This window comes from Bos indicus x Bos taurus, chromosome 18 (assembly GCF_003369695.1).
Source record: "Bos indicus x Bos taurus breed Angus x Brahman F1 hybrid chromosome 18, Bos_hybrid_MaternalHap_v2.0, whole genome shotgun sequence".
Lineage (NCBI taxonomy): Eukaryota > Metazoa > Chordata > Mammalia > Artiodactyla > Bovidae > Bos > Bos indicus x Bos taurus.
This window is the reverse complement of record NC_040093.1, coordinates 23,310,356-23,317,111: the sequence shown is the minus strand read 5'-3', so window position 1 is coordinate 23,317,111 and position 6,756 is coordinate 23,310,356. Positions and strand designations below refer to the sequence as shown.

Here is a 6,756-nt window from a genome sequence, read left to right as displayed (position 1 = left end):
CAGGGGGGCCAGGACTAACCTCTTGACCTCTCCAAGTTCAAGTCTTCAGCAGTCTGTGTGTGTGTGTGTGTGTGTGTGTGCGTTGGAGGGCTGGTGGCTGGAAGGGCCCTGGTGCTCTGAATGAACCTGAGGTCAGTCACCACGGCCTTCCACGACCCCACAAAGGGGTCATTTAATGGAAAACATGCTCCCTAGTGCCCCCCAACCCACTGGGAAGGACAATACCCCACTTGATAACCACACGCAAGGTCAAGTTTGCTGTCCAAAGCAGAAGCCAGGGTCTCAGATGCCGAGTTGGCCCTCTGTCAATCTCCAGCCCCACACCCCCTGTTACCCACCGTTTTTTTATGCTGGTGAGAACACCAGCAGACAGACACGGAGACCTCAGACGCCCTACTAGCGCTCCCCACCGTCCTGTGGGTCTGCTCATCGTGGAGCCATCTCTCTTCCAGAGACAGGGCCTGTTTTCCCCTGCCGTGTTTCTATTTTGCATCTCAGCAGCCTTGATCTGTACAAACAGTTGGCTACTGGTTGGCCACATACACTGTCCTCCCATCCAGGGAACTATCTGCTGCTCTGGGACCACGTGACTTTGTCACCGGGAGTTTCTGGCCCTGCAGGAAGAGTGGGTGGGTGACATTTCAGCAAAACCCCAGGACAGGGTGACAGAGTTAGGATGACAGTACTAGAAGGAACTAAAAAGTCTGCTTCTCCAATTCTTTAATCCCAAATACAGGGAAACTGAGGCACGAGGCAAGGAAAGGAAAAACACTGGGGTTTATAAAAACCTGTCCCCACATACTTGCCTCAAGACATGCTCAGATATATGTCCGTCCAGGCTCAACATCTCCTGCTCCCATCCCCTTACTGCCCTGTACATCCACGTTGGTCTTTGATTTCCCTCCTAGGACCTGCCACAGAGCTTTCTAGAAGCCTGTTTCCATGACATGATGGTAATAATGATGATGATGATGACAGCAGCCATCAGGTATCAAGCATTGCACTACGCCAGGCCCTGGCCTAAGGCCATCACATAGATCATTTCACTCAGTCCCCAGCATGGTTCTGCTTTGCATTATGGAGGCTCCAACCCCATCATGGAAGAAGCATCACCATTGCAGGGGAAACCCAGAGAGGTGACATATCTTGCTCAAGCTCACATAGGAGAGCCAGGAGTCGAGCCTGTTTCTCCACACAGCCACCCACCAGGGTTGTCCCAGGGTAGGTGGGTCTGTCCCCAGGATTCTCAACCAGTCTGGAGACCTCTCAGTCTCCAGACACTCCAGGGGTTTGACTTCCTGGAGACCTCTGGGAAATGGATCGCAACTTTCCCCTCCTGTATCAGCCGCTTCCTGGCTGCTCCTCTTTCCCCTCAGCCCAGAACCCACATAGGTTCATCGAACTGACTGCTTTCAGCTGCAGACTCAGTGTCCTCACCTGACCCATCTTTTCCCCGCCACCAACCAAGTTCAGACCCTGCTCCATCCTTTTCCGTATTCACCATGCAGTGCGAGGTCTGCCACCTACAGACTTAGAAACTTTTGTGGCCACACCTCCTTCCCATCTGTCTCAGCAAACCATCCTTCTGCTGAAGACAAAACCTTCTCTCTCCTCTCCTCCATTCTCTCCATCATCACTGGCTCAAGGCTCCTCCAGCCTAAACTAGCCACCCTCGATCCTCACTTGCTCCCCTTACCTGCTCATGTCATCCATGACTTTCCTGCAGCCAGATCTAATGGGCACTTCTCAAACCTTACACTGGTGGACACTCTGCTGCATGTACCACTGGTGACCACTTCTGCCACCTTGAAACTGTCTACCACCTTGACCACTGCTTTTCCTTCTATCTCCCTCACCACTCAGGCTCAGTTCCATCTGTGGCTTCTGCATTCCCAACCTGCTCCTTGATGTTGGTTTTCTTCAGGCTTCCATTAATAATCCTTACACCTTTAATTGCCAACCCAGGCACCATCCAACCCATTCCCTATAGACTTCAGACTTAGGTTATATCTGGCTGGACCGTTTCCTTCAACAAAAAACATGTGCTCATGCTAAGTGCCCTGTGTCTATGATTTTTTTCATGGTTATTAGGTAAGCTGGTTTGGGATTACAGCTGGCTTCCTGGGGTGATTGACCACTGGGATAAAGTGTACTGATGACAACCAAAGGTGAATTTCCAGCTCAAGGTCATTCTACTCCTCATGTTGAATTAACGGTTAGTTCCCCCAGCATGTGAAAGAGGTGAGAGTTGGTCTCAGCTCTGATAACCAGACTCTACCAAAGGTGAGACCTTGAGCTTTGGAAGAGGAATCAAGAGTTAGCCACCTTCTTCTCCCACAATACTGCACAGCCATGTCCATCTGTCCTTGTTCTAAGCTGATCTCCACTTGCACCCTTTCTAAACCCGAGTCTATGCTTTAGAGAGGAGTCACGTGTTGATGATGGATAGAGCCAGCCTCCAGCTCTTCTGGGCCCAGTGCTTCCAGGGCACAGGTGAGCCATGGTGTGGCTTTACCCTTGGTGCATAGGGCAGGCCCCATTCATGTGTACTCCCCCCGGGAATAGGGTGGCCCCCTGTAGCTGTGTGATACCATGACTCTAGGAGAGGTTTGGGAGGTGGTCACAGGAAGAAGCACCCTCTTTAAACAGGTTTGACATTGCTCTGTCCTCAAAATTGCTGCCCCTGATGTACAAGGACCTGAAGGTGAAGCAGATGATGGGTAGCCATTTCTTCTTTCTGTTCCAAATCTTAGAACCTCCATGCCTGTGTACTAAGTCATGTCTGACTCTTGGGGACCCTGTGGACTGTAGCCCTCCAGGCTGCTCTGTCCATGAGATGCTCCAGGCAAGAATACTGGAGTGGGTTGCCATGCCCTCCTCCAGGGGATCTTCCCTACCCAGAGACTGAATGCATATCTCTTATGTCTCCTGCACTGGCAGGCGGGTTCTTTACTACTAGCACCACCTGGGAAGCCTCTTAGAAGCTCCATCCAAGTCTGAAGACACAGAGGGTTTGGGGGAGGAAGTTTGAGGCCGGAGGCCTGCATTCAGCTTCCCCCTGTGTCATTCACGTGCTGATGACTTTGGGAAACTGGGTTGATTCAAGCCTAAGGCAATGAATGAGTAAACCAAGGGCAGAGGTTATAGCCAGTGGTGGGGGTGGTGTCTGCTCGGTCCCTTCCTGGGCCCTCCTCCTGTGTGTCCCTCTGCTGGCCCCCTGTCCCCAGCTGGCCCCTTCTCACCTTCCAGGTTCAGCAGTCACCTCCTCGGAGAGGACTGCCTGCCACCCGTGATAGCATAGCGCCAAATCCTGTCACTTTCTAACTGAAGGCTCTGTTTTATTTTCTGAAGAAGATATGAACGGGCATTTTTTTAATTTATTTATTTGTTGTATTTCTTAATTCCCTGGTGGTCTAGAAGTTCTAGATCTTAGTCTGAGATAGAATGTGCCTGGCTCATAGTAGGTCCTCAATAAAGAGTCACTGATTAGCAAATGAAGGAATGAAAAACTGGTGATTTGACATCCTCCACCCTAGGGAGGATGACTTCCCTGGTGGCTCAGACGGTAAGGCGTCTGTCTACAATGTGGGAGACCTGGGTTCGATCCCTGGGTCGGGAAGTTCCCCGGAGAAGGAAATGGCAACCCACTCCAGTACTCTTGCCTAGAAAATCCCATGGGCAGAGGAGCCTGGTATTCATGGGATTACAAAGAGTCGGACATGACTGAGCGACTTCAATTCACCCTAAGGTGGGGTGGCCTCAGGGCTTTCAAAGGCCAAATTCTTATATTTCAGTGGTTCTGCTTTTCCTCCAAACACTTCATCAATGATATAATAGCTGGGAGTCCTCTGGTGTATGTATCCCCACTTTGGATTCAGGGTCCCTAATCCAGGGATGGGTCCCACCATCACCCTGCACCCTTTCAGAAGAGCCCGTCCTGAATCCAATCCCCCAGGCACTCCTGTGCACTATTTCCCCTAGAGAAAATGAGAACTATTCCACATTAGATAGGATCAGACCTTCCCCATGCAAGAAGTGTCTGTTGACACCTTCTGAGAACCGAGTGCTCACAGGCAGCGGAGCTGGGACTTTTATCCTCCCAAAGCCACTCCAGAGGAGGCCCAGGCACTGCCCCCCTCTCAAAACCCTTCTTCCCTTTGATCTCATGTGATTCTCCCCAAAGTTGAGGGGCTTCCCTTGTGGCTCAGCCGGTAAAGAATCTGCCTGCAATGCAGGAGACCTGGGTTCGATCCCTGGGTTGGGAAGATCCCCTGGAGAAGGGAAAGGCTCCCCACTCTAGTATTCTGGCCTGGAGAACTTAATGGACTCTATAGTCCATGGGGTCGCCAAGAGTCAGACACGACTAAGCGACTTTCACTTCACTTCATTTCAAACTTGTGAGTAAGCGAGATCTAACACGTTAATGTGTACGTGCAACAAATCCTACTAGTGTCCAGGGTCATCGGCATTGTGTCTGGTGGTTCCACATGCTGCTGCTGCTGCTGCTAAGTTGCTTCAGTCGTGTCCGACTCTGTGCGACCCCATAGACTGCAGCCCACCAGGCCCTGCCGGCCCTGGGATTCTCCAGGCAAGAACACTGGAGTGGGTTGCCATTTCTTCCTCCCATGCATGAAAGTGAAAACTGAAAGTGAAGTCACTCAGTCGTGTCCACAGCAATTACACCCAAATCTTGACTGTCTGTCCTCAGGGGCCCTGTTCATCGTTTCTCTCCACCTGGACTTCAGCCCCCTGAGGGCTAAGTTGGGACACCTCCCCCAAATTATGTAAATAAGAGTTCACTAAAGAGCACCATAAATAGAGAGTGCTGGTAGACCAGCAAGCCATCCTGTTTGGCTGATATATAGATACACCAGGAAGAAAGAAATGACATAGGAGAAAAAATGAAAAAGTAGTTTGGAAGGGGGGAAGAGTCATATGTAGAAACAAAGAAAGATTAAGGGCAAAAATTCATTAAGATCTTTCAAAAAAAAAAAAAAAAAACTATTCATGGTATGTGCAGGAGTGAGGGGCTAGAAGGTTAAGCAGAGCTGTCCTCTTGGCCTGAACAGTCTAGTCTTACATCATCCCTCTCTGCTATCTCTCCATGCTGTAAACCATAAGCAGCTCCATTCCAGCAATTTCCAGGAACAACCAGCTGTCCAACCCTAGAAAAATCACCCTCAGATGCAATGATGGTCATCAGAGCAGTGTCACCCCAAGTCCTGAGGAAATCCAGGCTGGAGGCAGCTCTGGTCCCTCAATAGAGGTTTACCAAATGCCCTTGGCAGACTTCCCTGTGCCAGGCAGAATCTGGAAGGAAACTGCCTTACAATCCTTCTGCTGTCCTTATTGCTTCTTAGTCAAGCTCACCTTTGGCCTCTTGGAAAGCCAACTACCTGAAGTCACAATAAAAAGCCCATGTGCACACATGCATGCCTTACCCCTGGGGTTTCCCGGGTGGTGCTAGTGGTAATGAAACCTGCCTGCCAATGCAGGAGACGCAAGAGGGGTGGGTTTGATCCCTGGGTGGGGAAGATCTCCTAGAGTAGGAAATGGCAACCCACTCCAGTATTCTTTTTGTAATTATTATTTATTTACTTTAATTGAAGGCTAATTACTTTACAATATTGTGGTGGTTTTTGCCATACAGTTTCACTCCAGTATTCTTGCCTGGAAAATCCCATGGACAGAGGAGCCTGGCGGGCTACAGTTATGGGGCTGCAAAGAGTCAGTTCAGACATGACTGAGCAACTGAGCACGGGCCTTACCCCTAATGGGTGGGCACAGGAGATATTATTCAGAAAGCTGAGGTAGGGACTTCCCTGGTGGTCCAGTGGTTAAGACTCTGTACTCCCAATGCAGGGGTCCCAGGTTCAATCCCTGGTCAGGGAATGAGATCCCACATGCCGTAACTCAAAGTCCTGCATGCTGCAACTAAGACCCAGAGTAGCCAAATAATTTTTTTTAAAAAAGAAAGCTGAGGTAGGCTGTGTGATAAACGGACAGGGCTCCAAAGGTCCCCTGCCATTTCTGTGGACCACCCCAGAGTTCAAGTCCAGAACAAGAGCCTAGAGGTCTCTGAAAGCCCCCATGGGGTACCCCCTTGGTCACTGACAGCCTGCCCTTTTCTTCATGTTTTGAAGGGCTTTTCATATACACAGACTTCTTCATCAGCAAGTCTGAATTTATAAACAGTTACTCTTATTCAGGAAAGCAGAGATGAGCAGTTTTATGTAAAAGTTACATCTCCATTTAAGAAAAAATATATAATTCCACATTCTACTGTCCCTCGAACTTTATTCCCGTTTATGTAGATCTTAATACAGTTATATAGTCACAGGGCTAACGTCCCCTTTGGATGGTAATGAGGTCCTCTCGAACCCTTTAGCTGCTATAAAGTATGCAGAAGTTAAATGCACAGATGGAAAAAAATTGGTCTCAATTTTATACTTCTGCAAAATGGTAATTTTGTACTTAAAATGTACAAGATGGATGTTCAGAAATATAGGCTGATAGCCTAAATTATATTTGGTCATAATTTATGTAGTACAGTCCCAAAGAGATACAAAAAGGCAGAGCATAATTTATCTGCTGGAATCAGCGATAGCTTTGCTAAAACTACCATTTAGTCCATCCCCCACAGTTTTGAGCGGCCTCCGTCCTCAGGGCTCACTCTATTTAAGTTCCCCATACTGCTGTTTGATCACATATTGTAGTCTATAATTTGCCTATCATCTGAAGCAAATTTAGGTCCCA

General features: G+C 49.0%; 1 non-coding gene across 1 annotated transcript; it reads left to right on the top strand.

Annotated features, from left to right (window-relative positions):
• Positions 1–5,819: 5,819 nt before the first annotated feature.
• Positions 5,820–5,892, top strand: TRNAG-CCC. Its single transcript has one exon. It is a non-coding gene; the product is annotated as a tRNA-Gly (tRNA).
• The last annotated feature ends 864 nt before the right edge of the window (positions 5,893–6,756 follow it).